We start from the raw sequence: 18537 nt of genomic DNA, 5'->3' as shown, positions 1-18537 counted from the left end.
ATCCTCTCACCTCCATTGCCTGGAGGCTCACCATTGCCTGGAGGCTCACCTTTCCTAACCTCTCAGATCCTCCATCCCTTACCCTCCACATACTCCACCTGCACAAATGCTCAGGCTCCCGCCAGCGCCCCCACCAGCTCAGCTGCTCCCTTCCAGTCCAGGAAGAAGCAAACGGGCTCCTCCTCCTTTTCCCCATGTCTGTGGGTGAGGGCAGAAAGGTACCCAGCCTCACTCCCAGGTGACAGGAACTTGCAGTGCTCAAACCATTTACAAAGCCTTATCTTTCACAATGATTGCTCCTGCCATACATTTCAAAAGCCTACGTTAGAACTCAAAGCCTGGTGCCTCCATGCTTTTCCTGAAGCTGTGGCTCAACAGGTCTCCACCTCCAAGACCATCTGCAATGGGGAGGAGGCCAAGAGGCAAATACCCCAGGGGGTGAGAAACACCTGCATTCACACTTACCACTAGCTTAACTTTGGGACTCTAGTTTCTTCCCCAAAACTCTGCCTTTAAGTGAAGAGCAAATATGTGAAAAAAAGTTTCCATTCATTGAGTGGGATAAATTAGAATATGTTCCGTTCCAACGCAAGGGCCTCAGACAGCTTTCCCAAAGAGAATACAATTCCACAAAAAAGCAAACTTACATAAATGACCAACGATAATTCCAAAGTCAGTGCATAGAATTTCCACATGAGATATCATGTAATAAAGGGAAATTATATTGTTGTTCTTTTTTTCTCTCTGTCCAATATTCTTCACCAATTTTTTAGCCAATTGGGCTCATGGTTATCTTGCCCTTAGTCCACAATGAAAGTGTCAGTGGTGGACGTCAAACGAGTCACATAGCACCAGAACATGTTACCAGTAGCCGGTGTCCCACTTACAGGCGTCGGCGGCGGGTCCCTGTGGGTCTGCAGCAGCCTCAATTCTTGCCTCCTCAGATGAAGAAATTCAACTGACGGGTAGAAGGCAGAAGGAGAGACCAAGGCAAGTTTCAGAGCAAGGGTGGACATTTATTAAAAAGCTCTAGAGCAGAAGGCCGGGCGCGGTGGCTCACGCCTATAATCCTGGCACTTTAGGAGGCCAAGGCAGGTGGATCACGAGATCAGGAGATCGAGACCATCCTGGCTAACACGGTGAAACCGCGTCTCTACTAAAACCACAAAAATTAGCCAGGCGTGGTGGTGGCGCCGGTAGTCCCAGCTACTCGGGAGGCTGAGGCAGGAGAATGGCGGGAACCCGGGAGGCGGAGCTTGCAGTGAGCTGAGATCGCGCCGCTGCACTCCAGCCTGGGCGACAGAGCGAGACTGTCTCAAAAAAAAAAAAAAAAAGAAAGAAAAAAAGAAAAAAAAGAAAAAAAGCTCTACAGCAGAAACGAAAGGAAGTAAAGTCCACTTGGAAGAAGGTCAGAGCGCAGTTTGACCTTTTGACCTGGGGTTTTATATGCTGGCGGGCTGCTGGGGTCTTCGGTCCCTCCTCCGCTGATCCTTCCCTCCGGGTGCACCGTCTGCAAGCGCAGTGGCCGCGGGCGTTTGTGACGGGAGCATGCGCAGTGTGTTTCCTGGAGTCCTACGAATGCTCGCTTCCGGCGTTCTTCCCGCAGCAGCCGAAGGTCCCCGGGAGGTTGTACACAAGTTCAACGCCGTCATTTTGCCTCTTAGTGCGCATGCTTAAGCCCACTCATCCCACTCCTGGGATCTTACTGGAAAGCTGCTGATCACCAGTTTCAGGTTTTTTCCATCTGTAGGGAGGCTGCCTTTCCCTGGCGCTGGCTGCCACCAGTTACTATTTTAGAGAAACAGTTAACAACCACCTGACCATCACCTGATGGCCGTCTGACTTTCCTGGTTAGGGCGGCTTCTCCTGCATCGCTCATGCCTGCCTAATTATCTACCGTAACAAAAACAAAGATTATAGCACAGAAAGTCAGTTAGGGCAAAATAAAAGCACAACGCAAGAGATGTTTTGTTGTTGTTGTTGGCGGTGGTGGTGTCTTCGATTGAATAATTCCATCTACAGGAGTTCATACTCAGACCTCCCATTGTGAAAAGTGGTTCCCAGGCCTCCTTGTGCTGGGGGACCGCGTGCAGACATCCTGGGCCCTGGAAGTCAAGTCGCATCACAGGGTCCCACTCTCCCTGCCCTGAAACCTGCCCTTTCCATTATACGTAAGTGGGGCAAAGACCAAGTCAAATCATTCCACTTTTACCATTAAAAATAAATGATTACAAGTTGTATTAACAAAGAAATGAGGATGCCTCAAATAATTGAATGAAGTCAGAAACTGAACAATCAAAGATTTCTATTGCCCTATTATGGGAACCAATATTTTATGAAATCAACATTCAGGACACATCCCCATGGTCCTTTTGAAGGACCAGGAACAGAGACAAGGGTCAGCTTGGAGTGGCTGTGTCCACGATGGCCTTGTTGCGTGCTCTCAGGGTGGTTCCTTGTGATGAGCACAGGTCTCCTTCCATGCCCCTGCAGTGAGAAGGCCCTGTGCTTCTGTAATTGCACAAGGGTGCACGAGGCTGAGCCTCGCAGTCCCTGACAAGCTTATTGAATATTTGCATCTTAGCTACTGCAATAGCCATTAACATGGGAAAAGAAAAATCAGTTTGGCTCTTCTAGTTAGGAAAATTGTAGAACCCGGAACTGAACTTGGCTCATTTATGTCTGAATTTTCATGAAGACTCCGAGCTCTGTTGTTTCTCTCTAGTGACATCATGAGGCAGTTTAGCCCAATTTGAATAGCTCTGGGTGTTTGCTTCTAGCTCAGAGTAAAGGAAGGTTTCTCTCTTGCCATTTCCTCCCCTCGGCACTGTCCCTCCCCAGAGACCAGGAGCGCTGGTCTGAGCAGCCGAAGGCAGTCAGCTCCAGCCTTCTCACATTCTCCTGCAGCTAGAAACCCAGGCGCACCTGCCTCTTGTAACAGACGGGTGGGGCCTTCCTTACCAGAACCCAGGTCTATGACCTCTGAATGGTTCTGGAATTCCAGACTGTTTTCTAGAGCATTGTTCCTGGAATGATCCCACCGCCCAGGGGGCTTGGACACAGGGAGGAGGCAGAGCAGGCCATCCGCCTGCTGTCCAGGTGCATCATTCTCTAACACAAAGGGGAGGAGCATCTTGGCTGTGAGCAAGACTTGCCTTAGGAACTCTTTGTTCTAAAGCCTTCGTGGCTGTACTATCCCCTCTTTACCTAGGAAGGGGCTAAAACATAGCAGATGGGGAGAGATTTACCGGAAGAGGGTTGGAGACCCACAGGCTGCTGGTCACCCTCTCAGAATGAGGGCAGGATATCTCAGCCCCCTGACTGTGCTGCACCTACATGGCAGCAATTCAGGGAATAAATGCACTTGTGGCTAAAGTACCTAATCTTGGAACAAAGGTGTGCCAGCATCATGAAGAACCTGGGCATTTCCAAGAAATTGGATTAACTCATCATAACACAGATCTTGGCATCTATGGAGTGACTGTTTCAAAAACTTGAAATTGACCCTTAGGGGCACACGTGACCTCATTCAGCAGGAGAGGTGAGAGGGAACCACCTGTTCTTCTCATTTGCATGGCAGTTCCAGGATGGAGTGCCATGGTGAGCCCACACATGCACAGGATCAAAATGGACTGAATCCTGGGAGCAAAACACATACTCTGTAACTTGTTTTGCATATTTGGTGGTACTATTGCAAAGAAACACTACCTTAAATGATAAATGCATTTTTAAAAAGCTAGTTTCACATTATTATGGAAATATAATTGGTAATAGCTGTCCTCTGTTTTAGGAGAAACGTATTGATAAGGGTAGGATGCAGCAAGTTCTTATGTGATCACAGGGTTTGATTGTCCTAATTCCAAGGACAGTGCGAGGCATTGTTTTGTGGGGATGTTGAATTTATGTATCTGAATAAAGGTAGAGGAAGAGGACCTCACAACTGGGTGCAGAGAGGAAAATGATTGACAGACTTGGCTTAGTTCATTTTAATCTTTGTTTAACTCAGAGAAGTTCTAGGTAATTAACGGAATGGGTTTAGAGAGAGAGAAAGCGTGTGTGCATGCGCACAAAAGCACACGTTTCCCCTGGGGCCTCAGCATTTTGTTCTTCATGAGCAAATACAGTACAGAATTCCATCTTCTCCATGGAATCTCTTTGGACCAAGCACATCCAAAATTAGGGCTTGGAGGCTCTGATGGCTTTGCTCTCATGTGTGGTGTATTCTTCCTTAGGTGTTTCCTGTGTGGATTTATTTTTAATGGATGGTTTTCTTTAAAACCAGGTTTTAAACCCCTGAAGTACAGATGTCTTTGACCTTTGTGTTCTTCAGCGGGAGACCACAGAAGGTGCCAGTTAGTTGGGTCCACGGTGCTGGGCCGGGGCTGGGCAGATCCTCCGTAGGCTCTGGCCCATCTTACTGGAGCAGAGCCATCTACCTGCGCACAGGTGACCCTTATCACATCAGTAAGGGCAAAAGCAACCGTTTGGAATTTTGCTCATTCTTTTTAAGTCTGTTTGCCTGTGATTTAACACTTAGCCTTCTTTAGCCTGAGGATGAGTTATGGTAACTCACTCCAAAGTTCATGGGGGGAAAGGAAGACCCATGTTGAACTTAGAGCGGGAGGGCCTTGGGAATATACCTGTGACTCGGGCACCCCCAGCAAGACCTTATTGCTGAGTGGGCACCTTGGCATCAGTTGGCCTGATGTCAACCTGGTATGGTCATCACAGCCCCTCTTGCCTTGGTTTTCATACCTGGAAAATGGGAAAAAAGATAGACCCACCTCAGAGGATTAAATTAAGTAATACGTAAAACATTAGAGTAAAAATAGCCCCCTGAAGAATGGTCATGCCAATCCCCACAACCTGTGAATATGTCATGTTACATGGCCAAGGAGCTTTGCAATGTTATTAAAGTTGTGAGCCTTAAAAAGAGAGGAGCATCCTGGGTGACTCAGGTGGGCCCAGCCTACGTCCTGGGTCTGCTGTAACACAGGGGGCCGCAGGCTGAGGACTGAAACACTGGAAGTGTGTTATCTCACAGCCCCAGAGGCTGCACGTGGAGGTCAAGGAGTCATCACGGTTGGGGCCATGACGAGGAATCTGCCCCAGTCCATCCCTGGGCTCTGCTGGCTGCTGGTCATCTTTAGAGGTCCTTGATGTGTAGAAGGACCACTCTGATCTCTGCCTTCGTCTTTGTATGACGCTCTGCTTGTATGTGAGTGTGTGTTTGTGTCCAAATTTCCTGTTTCTATTAGAACACCAATCATACTGTATTAGGGCCCACCTCAATGACCCATTTGATTTGGATCATCTACTATGACCTTATTTCCAAATGAAGTCATAGTCACAGGTCCTGGAAAATAGACTTCAATATCTAGGGGCAAAATGCAACCCACCACAAGCCCTGTAAAGCAGAGAACTTTCTCTGGCTGGCGTCACAGAGATGCAGCAAAGAGAAAGGAAGAGAGACTCAAAGAACGAGAGGGGCTCAAGGCACTGTTAGGTCTGCAGATGGAGGGAGCCGTGTGACATGAGGTGCAGGTGGTCTTGAGTTTCAGGCTCCCAGCTGACAGCCACAAGGAAATTGGAACTTTAGCTCATGGGCTCGGAGAACCGAAAGCTGCCAGCAACATTTCTGGGCAGAAAATATGTTCTCCCCAGATCTGCCAGATGCTGACCGACACCCTGATTTTGACCTTGAGGAGCCCAGAGCAGAGAAACCAGTGAGCCCACGTGGCACTCCAACCGGCAGACCGGAGGAGAGAAGAAACTCAGGCTGTCTTAAGACTCTAAATGTGTGGTCACTTGTTATGGAACAACAGAAAACTAATGCAGACAGTATAGAAATATTTTTCACAGTGCCTGACTCTACAAATGTCAACTACTGTTATGTAATTATTCTTTTCTGAAATAGGAATGCATTGCCACTTGCTTAAATTCCCTGGATTTTTGTTTTTAGGATAAAGGTTTCTATGTGCACATACAACACACCAAATCTACACTGATGTCCTAAAAATATAGATGGAATAATTTGGTCTATTGGCATATGTCCTGTCTGCTTTTAGAAGAAATGGAATAAAATAATTGCATATGTTACTAAAATGATTCTTTGATGATTAGATGCCCTAAGCATGTTCAAGCTATTATTTATCGAACATGATCTTAGAGAAAAGCTGGTATCTCCTCTTTAAATGCCATTTCTTTCTAGAGAGGGAAGCCTGCTGGCCTGAGGGCTTGGGTTGGATGTTTGTTTATCGCAGTCATAATTTCCAAGTTGAGAGGCACTGTCGTTGAGTGCCCACGTCATGACACCTGCCGGGGAGGTACCTAGGCTCCAGGGAGGTGAACTCAACTAGGAGTCAGGACCAGATTTTCTCATTAAGCACTTTGGCTTCCCATCAGCAAAAGGGCTTAGGTGTTTGTGAGAAATAATGACCACACAACATTAATCCATATTTCCAAGAGTTAAAGGGAACAACAAGTCTGATGAGGCTGAGAAATACATTTCTTTTACTGAAGAGAAGCCAGAACAGATCCGAGCAGGTCCTACACATTCCTCAGCTATGGAAACTTGTTCTTAATGGTGCCCAGCTTCCTGTCCTGTGCCCACGCAGTCCCTAATGTTCTAAGCCCTCCCCACACTCCCCAGGCTCAGGCGTAAACCCTCCGCTAGTTCAGTAAAATTAAAAGATCCACCACACTTCAAGGAAAAGTGAGCTGCGCTGAGTCAGCCTTGTTGCCGTGAAGTGGACGGTACTTTCATAGGCACCTACTGTGTGTTTCAGGTTAAACTCACAGCTTTATTCACATTATTTAATGTAATCCATTGATGACAAAGACGGAGTTGCTCTTCCCTCCCTGAGCTAAGCCATTTCCTCTTTCTATGCTGAGAATACTGAGACCAGATGTCAATCACTCCACTGTTGGTTCTAGGAAGACTTTCTCCTGGAAGGCAAGACTGCTAACTGATTGAAGTAGCTTATTATGGAGACTAACCACTGACCCTCCAATGCCCTCTCTTTGCCGTATCAACCGACACAAAGCTACTGTGCCTCCCTGGTGCCCATGTTCAGCCAGTTCCCTTCAACGCAAGACCTGCCTCTCAGGTGCCCAGCTCAGGGTTCTGACCCCTGAACATCTCCTGCCTGATATCCCCCGTCCTTTGGTCTGTCAAGACAGCTTCCTCCCTCCCTGCACTGAGCCTAGTAGCCTTGCTTGACTGACAGATTCTCTCCTGGCCTTATGGGAGGTCGGCTGTGGACCTCATCTGATGCTGAGAGGCTAATGCGATTGTCCCCACTTCACAGGGATGGAAACTGAGGCAGAGAGAAGAAAGTCGCTCACAAAGCCTGGGTTCTACTTCTCCCTCACACCTGGTTTTGGTGGCCCGGTTTTTGTTTCCTTGAGCAAGTCTAAGTTTTCAACAGGCCAGTCTCACCTTTGAGTCTGTGTGTCTGCACCTCCGGCTGGGATCCCACTTCCTGTGCACTAGACATGAGTCTGTCTCTGAAGCCCAGTTAGGCTGGCCCAGGGCACACCCCTTCCTGGCAGCAGCCTGCCTGCTGAGTGCCAGCCCGTGGCCGCCTGCCTGCTCCTCACTGCAAGCTCTGATCTGGGACTCACTCTCTTCCGTGGTTCCCAGTGCTGGGCATGTCTTGGAGCAAGGTCCAGTCCTTGTGGTGTGGCCCCAGACAAAGCCTTGGTTTTCACCTTCTGAATTTTTAATGCCCAATGCTGGAAATCTTGACAATAGTCACTCTCTAGATTTCTGAACCAGATCACACTGTAGCAGCAATGGCAATAAAGTTAACATTTTCTTATGCTCTTAACTTAATAATTTTGGGACAGTTTCTGTGCCTTGCAACCTTGATAATTGCAGTATTTTTCTGTTGCTGCTAAACAAACTACCGCGATTGTAACAGCTTTAATAACACCTTTATTATCACTGAGTTTCTGGGGACTGGGAATCAGGATCTGACTCTGCCAGGTCCTCCGCTCGGGCCTCAGCAGGCTGTAGCCAAGGTGTTGTCCACGAGTGGGTTCCCATCAGAGGTTCAACCGGGAAGGATTTGCCTCCAAGCTCTCTTGGTTGTAGAATTCATTTCTTGTAGCTATAAGATGTTAAGAGTGTATAACTCTGTTTTCTGAGATTCTGTATTTGTCTATTTGGCATCCATTCATCGCAGGGCCAATTTATATTAATGAAATTTTCTTATTTTCTGTGTTCTTGATACCAGGGCATGTGAGGGCCTTACAGACCTAGGGAAAGACTGCCCTTCCCATGGCTGGCTAGTTCCTAAATATAACTATAACCAATAATAACCTGCCCACAGCGTGCCTTTCATATGCAAATCGATCCATCCCGATTCTACAGACACAGCCATCTGTTTATCAAACACCCGCATGCCAACCCAATAATATTCCTGCCCTGAATTAACCCAAGGCCAACTACCAGGCAACTCAGGACAGCCCCTGTGACCCAAGGCCACCAGAATTCTGCAAAGTAGCCAGCTCTAAACTGTTCTCTTCGCTTTGCTCCACCTTGCCTTTCCCATGGAGCCCCAGCACAGGGTCTGGCTTTGGCATTCCCTTGCTCCTGCTTCTGCCTCCCTACGAAATCTGTGCTTCTCCCTCCTGTGGCCCTGTGTGGCATGGCATGGCATGGCATGGCATGGCAGGGTGGGTAAAATAATAAAAATATTATTTAGTGGCATTTGCCTCTCCATATAATCACTCAGTCGTACCTCTATAAACTAAATCCTGGGTAGCTTTATAACCAGGATTCATGGCACCTTGCATTTTGAAAGCCAGATACAGAAAGGGACTCCAGGGTGAGTCTACGGAAGATGAGTCTGACCCATGGCAAAGCCATCAAAGGTCAGGACCAACAGCCCATTGCCACTGCCAGATGCCATTGGCTAGAAGCACATCACGAGTCCTCCCAAATTCAAGAGAATTGGGTTCCCACTGGGAGGCAGGGATTGGGGGGCCACCTTCAAGTTTATCCAGCCCAATACATGCATTTTCAGCAAGATCATGTGAATTGAGTTTTTTAAAACAAAGCAAAACAAATACATACATTTTACCAACTAGCTCATTAACTTCTTAATGCTTATGGTTTAGTAAATCTAAGCTCTAAAATACTGTGCACTGCTAATTTGTTAGAAATACATGAGGCTGCACGGATGCATGCAATTGCACAGTCATGTGTCTAACTAGGTGATATGCCTGGCTCAGTAGGTGTTCACTTTGATTTAGTAGATTACATGTCTGATTCAGCAGAAAATTCATGTTGTGTCAACAGGTAACGAGCACATCTGATTTCATTCTTGATATATATGGCTCAATTGGTGATCTATTTCTTTTTAGTTGGTGTTTATTTTTCCTATGAATGATTTATCTGTTTTAGAATGAACTGTGTCAACTACTGCACATGGTATATTAATTTCAGTGTGTTATGCAAACATTTCCTGGGTAATATACCTTATTCCATCTTTATTTGCTCTCACTAGCAACGTCATATCTTTTCTTTATTTGAATTAAATAGCTTTTCAAAGAAGGCTATTCTCCTTGGGGACTGCAGGGTGATGGGTGATGCAGGGTACATGGAAAGGGAGGTTTCATTTAGAGAACATTTTTTATTACCTCTGGCATGAGAGTGTTTAACACATTAAGCATTTAGCTCCAAACACTACAGAATGTGCCATCATGTAATTATATAAAGTTGGGTTACATATTTTCTCTATAGTTCCAACCAAAGATTGAATTATTGAGATATTAAAGGAGTTTTAAACTATTTAAATATATATAATATAACATGTGGCTTAATGAAGACACAAGAGAATAGATATGACTATTCACATTTCACAGCAGCAAGTGAACACAGCAGCAGCCACGGAGAAACACGACATGGGCAGGCGGCTCATCAGAACACCAGATCCCTTCCATTGAGGGAAAACTCTCAGGCCTGTTTCCCACTGCCATTGTATGCTTTCCCGCTCCATCCTCCAGATTCCAAAATCACACTACTGCCTGATCCAGAGCTATCACTGTGCATCAGGCTAGTGCCTGATCTGGAATCGTCAATGTATACCAAGCAGTACATGATCTGGAACCATCGCTTTACACATGGCAAGCGCCTCATCTGGAACCATCACTGTACACCAGTCAGTGCCTGGTCTGGAACCATCAATGTACACCAGTCAGTGCCTGATCTGGAATCGTCAATGTATACCAAGCAGTACATGATCTGGAACCATCGCTTTACACATGGCAAGCACCTCATCTGGAACCATCACTGTACACCAGTCAGTGCCTGGTCCGGCACCATTACTGTACACCAGTCAGTGCCTGATCTGGAGCCATCACTGTGAACAGGGAGCACCTGGCCTGGAACTGGCTAGTGCTTGATCTGGTTGCATTTAGGAAATAGTAAAGGGGTTTTAAACTGTTTAAACATAGCCTTGACTGCAGACACCACTGAGTGGCTGACATATATAACATAACACAACATAACAACACAACACCACACCAGAATAATGTCAGATCCAGAACCATTACTCCACATACGGCAGTATCTGATTTGAAACCATTACACTATACTAGGGCAGTGCCAGGTCTGGAACTACAACTCTATCCCAAGCTGCTGATCAAACTCATCATTATTCTCTGTGTGTGTGTGTGTGTGTGTGTGTGTGTGTGTAATTTCTGGTATAATTTACATACAATAAAATGCTCTGCTCAAGTTTAAGTGCATCATTTGATCAGCTTTCATAAATGTGCTTCTAAATGCACAACATATCCGTCACCCAGAAAGCTCCTTCATGCCAATTTCTACTCGATCCTGCTTACCTCACAAACACTCGTATATCTGACATCTACTACCATAAGTTAATTTTGCTTATTTTAGAGAATTTCATGAACATTGAATCATGTAAGTTTCTTCTCATGTTCAGTTTTTTTCATTGAGCATAAAAGTGTTGATATTCATCTATGCTGTCACGTGTATCAATGTCGTGTTCCTTTTGATGTCAAAAGGCACCCCCTTGCATAGAACCCACAGCGGATGCTTCCGTGCTACGGTGGTTGTCATTTATGGTTTAGACTAATATGGGTAAAGCAGCCATGCACATTCTTGTGTAACACTTTCTGTAGGTGTAATTTTATTTCTCTTGGATGAACACTTAGGAATTTAATTGTTGAATTACAGGAGAGATGTATTTTAATTTTTTTAACTGCCAAAAAGTTTTCAAAAGTTGTTTTGACATTTTGTACTCTAAACAAATAAGAGTTCTAGTTGTTCTACAGCCTCTTGAACATTTATTGTTGTCAAACTATAAAAATTTCATTCTTTCTAGTGGATATACAGTCACATTTTATGATGGTTTCAATTGGCATTTTCTCGAGACCTAAAGATATTCATCACATTTTCATTTGCTATTTTTATATTTTCTTTTGTTTGTTCCTGTTCAAGACTTATGTGTATTTTTATTTATTTTAATTGAACTGTAGGAGTTCTTTATGTAAGTATTTTTGAAGTATAGTATTGCTAATACATCCACCACTTTGTGACTTTATCATCAAGATTTTTTTTTGATGAGCAGAAGTTTTTAATTATGATAAATTTTAATTTATCATTATTTTAAGATTCAACCCTTTTATTTTAATTCTGCAGGAAATCTTTGCCTGTCCTAAATTTAAAAATAGACTATTCTGTTCTGATTTCTACTGGAAGATTGAATGTTTTCACTTTATATTGTGCATAGTGCAAGATAAAAATATACATACTTTCTTTTTTTTTTTTTTGCTTTTACATATTCAGTTGTTCCAGAATCATTTGTTGAAGAAATTTTCTTTTTTCCATTGAGTTTCTTTGGCACCCTTGTTGAAAATTATTTGATTTGATAAGTGTTGGTCAATTTTTGGATTTCCTACATTGCTACATTGTTATATTTTTAAATCACTTTTTTAATCCCACATTGTCGTAATTACTGTACCTTTGTGTTTTCTTCAATGTATACAGATGATGTCTTTTAATTTTGTTTTTCTCTTTTAATCTGGATATCCATATGTTAATTACTATTTTTGTCCTTTGTCTTTCCAAATAAAGTTGAATAATCTTGTCGATTTTTAGAAAAAAGCAATCTGTAAAAAATTTTATTGGAATTGCATTGAAATAAATCAGTTTTGGAAAACCTGACATCATCATAATGAATCTTTCAACACATGAACATGGTATATCTCACCTTAATTTAAATTTCCTTTAATTGTTCTCGTCAGCACTTTACATTTCCCAGTATAGAGTCCTACATAATTTTTTGTTACTACAGAGTTGACATTTTTGATGCTATTATAAATGATACTGAGTTTTCCATTTTATTTTCTAATTGTTCATTTCAAGTATATAGGAATTTAATTTCTTTCTTTTTTTTTTTTTTTTTGAGACATAGTCTCTGCTCTGTTGCCAAGCTGGAGTGCAGTGGTGCGATCTCAGCTCACTGCAATCTCCGCCTCTCAGGTTTGAGCAATTCTCCTGCCTGAGCCTCCCGAGTAGCTGTGATTATACGCATGCGCTACCACATCCAGCTAATGTTTGTATTTTTAGTAGAGACGGAATTTCACCATGTTGGCCAGGATGGTCTCGATCTCTTGACCTTTTGATCTGCCCGCCTTAGCCTCCCAAAGTGCTAGGATTACAGGCATGAGCCACCGCACCTGGCCGGAATTCAATTCTTAATACTGAATTCTGCAACATTGTCAAATCTACCTATTAGTTCTAATAATCTTCTTAGATATTCATTAGCATTTATGCTACACAATTCTGGGCTCTGTGAATAAATCCAGTTTGACCTCTTTCCAACCTGAATGTATTTTATTATTTTGCTGTCCTGGCTAGAGTTTCCATACTCATGTTGAATAAGAGCAACGAGTGTGGACCTCCATGTGTTGTCCCCGAACTTAGGTGGAAAGCACTTAATTTCTCACCGTTACGTGTGAAATTCGCTGTTGATCGTTCAGTTAGTGCCTTAATCAGGAATTAAAGCAAGGCTCTTTTAATTCCTCACATGTACAGTGTTATCATAAACACTTTTGTATTTTGGTAAGTGCTATTTTTCTACATTTATTAATATGATTATATGACTTGTTTCCCTTCTCAATCTATTAACGTGGCAGATTCTATTGATTAACTTTGTTAATATGATTATATGACTTGTTTCTGTCCTCAATCTATTAACGTGGTAGATTATATTGATTAATTGTGTGCATTAAACAGATCTTTCACCTTTATAAAGGGCACCCAGCTTGATCATGGGACCTATTGTTCTGTACATATATTACTGAGCACCCAGCTTGATCATGGGACCTATTGTTCTGTACACATATTACTAAGCACCCAGCTTGATCATGGGACCTATTGTTCTGTACATATATTACTGAGCACCCAGCTTGATCATGGGACCTATTGTTCTGTACACATATTATTGAGCACCCAGCTTGATCATGGGACCTATTGTTCTGTACATATATTACTGAGCACCCAGCTTGATCATGGGACCTATTGTTCTGTACATATATTACTAAGCACCCAGCTTGATCATGGGACCTATTGTTCTGTACATATATTACTGAGCACCCAGCTTGATCATGGGACCTATTATTCTGTACATGTATTACTGAATTCAGTATCTAGTTTTTTTTAGGGGATTTTTTGTCTATAATCATGAGAGACACTGGAGTTTAATTTTTTGGTTTTGTTATCAAGGTTTTATCTGATGGCCTCACAAAATAAGTTAGATGTGTTTTCTCTTCCTCTGCGTTCTGAAAGAGTTGTCTGTGCTTGAAATTATTTCTCCCTTAAATGTCTGATAGAAATATAATCAGTAAAACAAGCTTGTTTAACCCACGGCCCATGGGCTGCATGCGGCCCAGGATGGCTTTAAATGTGGCCTAACACAAATTTGTAAACTTTCTTAAAACATTATGAGATACTTTGGTGATTTAAAAAAACTCATCAGCTGTTGCTAGTGTTAGTATATTTTACGTGTAGCCCAAAACGATTGTTCTTCCAGTGTGACCCAGGGAAGCCAAAAGATTGGATACCCCTGCAGTAAAACCTTCTCGGTTAGAAGTTTTCTCTGTGGTAAGATTTTTAATTAATAATTTAGCATATTCAATGGACATGTGGCTACTTAGATTTGCAATTTCTTTTTCATGTTTCTTTAATTTATCAATTTTCTCTACGTTGCTTAATTTATTTACATTAATAAGTTACTTAGTTGCTGTTGTATATCCACTAAGTTACTGCTATATACCCACTCTTATCATTTTCATTTGTGGGATCTCTAATGATATCTTCTCTTCATCATTTGTACAGAGAGCTTCATCATAAATGCTGTGTCCTCTTTTTCCCTTTGGGAATCTTGCTAGAGGTTTCCCAATTTCATTTATATTTTTAAGGAAATAACTTCTGGCTTTGTTGAACTTTCTCATTGTTTTTCTGGTTATCTTTTTACATTTCATTGACTTCCACTCGTATTTGTAATATTGCCTCACTCCTTTGTATTTGGAATTTAATTGTTTTCTACCTCTTTAGGTACAAATAGAAGAAATTTATGTTACACCTTTCATCTTTTCTAATATAGGCATCTAAAGCTATAAATGTACCTCCGATGACTGATTTAGCAGCATTTCAAAACTTTTGATGTGTTATGGTATCATGAATCAATTACATTTTTGTCTCTTTTCTGTTGTGGTTTCTTCCTTAATTCATGAGTTATTTAGCCTTTTAAATATTTAATCTCTGAATATTTAAGATTTTCTAGAAATCTTATGATTATTGCTTTTTATATGACTGCCACTCTTTCCAGAGAACATGCTTTCTATTATTTGGATGCGATGTATGGTCTCTGTAGGTGAACATTCCCTGTGACTCTACTCTTGCTGGGTATGGCGTTCTATCATGAACAGATCAGGTTAGTTGGTTGATGCTTTACTATTTTAGACTTTTGGAAAGTTTTGGTTTCGGGGTGCTGTCGCAATCTTTTATTGGCCAATTTATGGACAGGTAAAGAAAGCTTTTGTGAAAGGGGGCGCAATCCGATGTGGTGAAGTCACTGGCTGATAACAGAAGGGAGGTGTGTGGTGAGGTGGAGAGTGGAGTGGCCCCCATCCCTGAGGAGTGGCCCCTTCTTCCAGGCACAGATGACCTTTCTCCACCCATCCCTGGGGAATGGTCCCTTCTACAGGCCACAGATGACCTTTCTCTACCCATCCCTTAGGAGTGGGCCCCTTCTACAAGCCACAGATGACCTTTCTTCCCCCTTGTAGTCTGCTCTAGGGGTCAGCAATCCTTTTTTTAAAACAGCCAGGGAGTAAATATTTAACATAGTAAATACTGTGGGCCAAGAGGCAAAATTAGGGCTGTTACATAAGGTACTTATATAACCCTACATACATAGGGTGCTTTTATAATTTTAAATATATTTAAAATTTTTAAACAGTAGTCTGTAATAAAACAGATAATTGGCCAGGTCTGGCCCACTGGCCATAGTTTGTCAACTTTTGCATCATGTCCTGAGAACATTCTGCTCAATACTGGATCAAAAGGATAAAAACAGATGACAAACTGAATGAGTTTTTCAGCCAAATTTGAGATTTGGGTGAAAGGCAGTTAAATAGAAAGTTTTTATTGTGGAGTTTTCTGGGTCTAATATGCAACATAAATTGGGAATCTCCAAAAGGGACTTAAGAAAGTACTGGCCAGGCGTGGTGGCTCACACCTGTAATCGCAGCACTTTAGGAGGCTGAGGCGGGTGGGTCATCTGAGGTCAGGAGTTCAAGACCAGCCTGGCCAACATGGAGAAACCCCGTCTCTACTAAAAATACAAAAATTAGCAGTCGGGCGTGGTGGTGCAGACTTGTAATCTCTGCTACTTGGGAGGCTGAGGCTGGAGAATTGCTTGAACACAGGAGGCGGAGGTTGCAGTGAGCCAAGATCACATGACTACAGTACAGCCTGGGCAACAAGAGTGAAACTCTGTCTCAAAAAAATAATAAAATAAAATAAAATAAAATAAAATAGAAGAAAGTACTTCCACTGTGGTTTGAATGTGTATGTCCCCTCTGAAATTCATGTATTGAAACTCAGTCACCAATGCGATAGTATTAAGATGTAGGGCGTTTAGGAGATGATTAACCCAGGAGGTCAAAGTGTAGAGAAGGGCATCCGGGTCTTTGGAAAGGGGCTTCACACAGCACTCAGTTGTCTTCCGCCTTTCTGATACAGGAGGTAAAAAGAAATGATTTAGGCAGATAGTGAGGGTAAGAGAGTTCTCAGTGAAATTTCCTTTTAATAAAAAGCAGCCTCGAAATCATTTCTTTCCTAATAAAAAGCAGCCTAAAGTATCAAGCAGCAAACATAGATGAGCAAGCTGGAAGCCTGCATGGGTAAATGCCGGCAGCTGCGCCAGGAGAAAGGGGTACCTGAGAGCCAGGTATGTTCAACATGGAGGCTCCCTCTGCTCTTTTCTTTGGTGCCACATGTGCAGAAAAGCAGCAGGGAAGATGGTGCAGGCCAGTTAGAGAACGCATCTCCATCATCAAAGCTTAGGATGGGGTGGCCAGCTTCTTCTCACATTATAAATGGCACACCTGGTCCAACCAATCCTTGGTGCCCTATGTAAATCAGACACCATCTCCTCAAGCTCATCTGTAAACCAACCACAGTTCACCGTGAGCTGGGGAAATCTGCTCAGATCCCCCTCCCTCTGCACAAGGGAGCATCTCTCTTTTGCCCATTAAACTTCCTTGGCACGAGGCAAGGAACTTCGGGTATTACCCCAGATGAATGACGCCACGGCACTTCCATCCCTTCCACCCTGTAAGGACCCAGCGCTCCTCCCTCCTGGGGATGCAGAAACAAGGTGCCATCTTGGAAACTGGGATACTGATACATTTCTGTTGTTTATAAGTTACCCAATCTCTTTGTACTGTTTTGCTGTAGCAGTGCAAAGGGCAAAGGCAATAGATTGGTTTTATTTTGCTGAGGTTCTTGTGGGTCTGGGGGTCTGGTGTCCCTTTAGACAGTCTAGAAAACATGAGTGGCAACCTAGTTTTCAAAAACTAGCTCTCCCTTTTCACTCTTGGTATTCTAAATATGGAGATTGCTGTGATCTGTTGTGTTTTGTAAATTTTAGAAATTAATTTCTCTTACTTCTAATAGGATATCCTGTGCTGCAAAATGTAAGCTATGACTGGATACAACAGGCAGAGACACAAACAAGGCTACTGCTGAATCTCGTAAGTTGATGATGTAAAATACATAGAAAATGACAAATCCTTACAAACTGAGTTATACAAGTCAATGCCAGCAGTCTCTCAGCTATTATGTTTCAACCACTTCACCTCGTCTGTATTTCACTTGGGGTTTTAAGTTTGGGTGCAGGTTTTAAGGTAAATAAAGCCTGAATTCCAAGCTGCTTCTGTACTCATGATGACCCTGACTTTATTAGTAATGGGATCTAATGACATCACTTTTTGACAGTCATGATCTTTAACCTAGTTTGATCTAAACCAGACTCCTTGGGAATGATATCATTAAGGTAAATCCCTGAAAGGAGACCCCAGTCACTTTAGTATGAACCATTTAGAAGTATTAGGTTACTGGGAGTGACTTCACCTATCACTTTTTTTCTTCCTTGGGCAATACAGACCATATCAAAACTGCAGAGAAGGGCAGCGGATAATTGTTGTTTTTAGTAATAACGCTCCCTCCAGGTCATACCAGAATTCTAATTATGCATATGGGTAGACTTATTTAAATGTGGTTTATATATTTTTTTCGTTAGGCCGATCTTAACTCTTAGAGTCTACACTTCCCGCAACGTTTGAAAAAAAAAAAATGTGTAGCATTAATGCAAAGGTAATTTTAGATACACCTTGTGTTCACGTGTATAGGATGAAGTACCAGTGTCTATATGAACATGCTCCTCGCTGTAGGAAAAAGTTGTGAGAATTATCGGCAAATATTTTATATATGAACCAAATCTGTACATGCAAAAGGGTACGTCGGGGCCCCTACCTGCCTGTCTTCTTCGCTGCTGTCCCAAGATCTGGTCATGTTTTCTGTTCCTGCTCCCAGAAGCCTCCTCTCTGGTCTTCTGGTTTCTACTGATGTCCCCAAAAACCATTCTCTAAAGAGCAGCAGAGTGTTGACCTCACACGTCAAGACTAAGATGAAACTACCTCCACACCCAGCTATGCCAGCCAGTCTTACAACATTTATCACTGTCGGTGTTAACATGTATATAAACCTAACACTTGTCAGTAGCATCAAATACTACCTGGGTAAACTATTTCCAGCAAGAATTACCACTGTTTTCTTGATCTGACAGAGGTATCAGACTTCATTTTCTTCCTCCTTTTAAATCTCTCACTAGTTCATACATCTGATTCTGGGGAAAAAAAAAATCAGCAAACTCTTCAGAGAAGAAAATACATCTCAAATTATTACTAGAAAAAGTACTTTATATTCTA

The 18537-nt window shown here is 42.8% G+C and overlaps 1 long non-coding RNA gene across 2 annotated transcripts in view; it reads left to right on the top strand.

Annotated features, from left to right (window-relative positions):
* Positions 1–3048: 3048 nt before the first annotated feature.
* The window catches only part of LOC105489441 (uncharacterized), a 46186-nt gene continuing 30697 nt past the window's right edge, over positions 3049–18537 (top strand). For both annotated transcript variants that reach the window (XR_011624374.1, XR_011624375.1), the window contains exons 1-2: positions 3049–3541; positions 17225–17301. This is a non-coding gene — a long non-coding RNA (uncharacterized lncRNA). The remainder of the gene's footprint in view (positions 3542–17224; positions 17302–18537) is intronic.

Source organism: Macaca nemestrina, chromosome 6 (genome assembly GCF_043159975.1).
Source record: "Macaca nemestrina isolate mMacNem1 chromosome 6, mMacNem.hap1, whole genome shotgun sequence".
Classification (NCBI taxonomy): domain Eukaryota; kingdom Metazoa; phylum Chordata; class Mammalia; order Primates; family Cercopithecidae; genus Macaca; species Macaca nemestrina.
The sequence above is the reverse complement of the archived record's forward strand: the minus strand, read 5'-3'. Positions and strand labels throughout refer to the sequence as shown.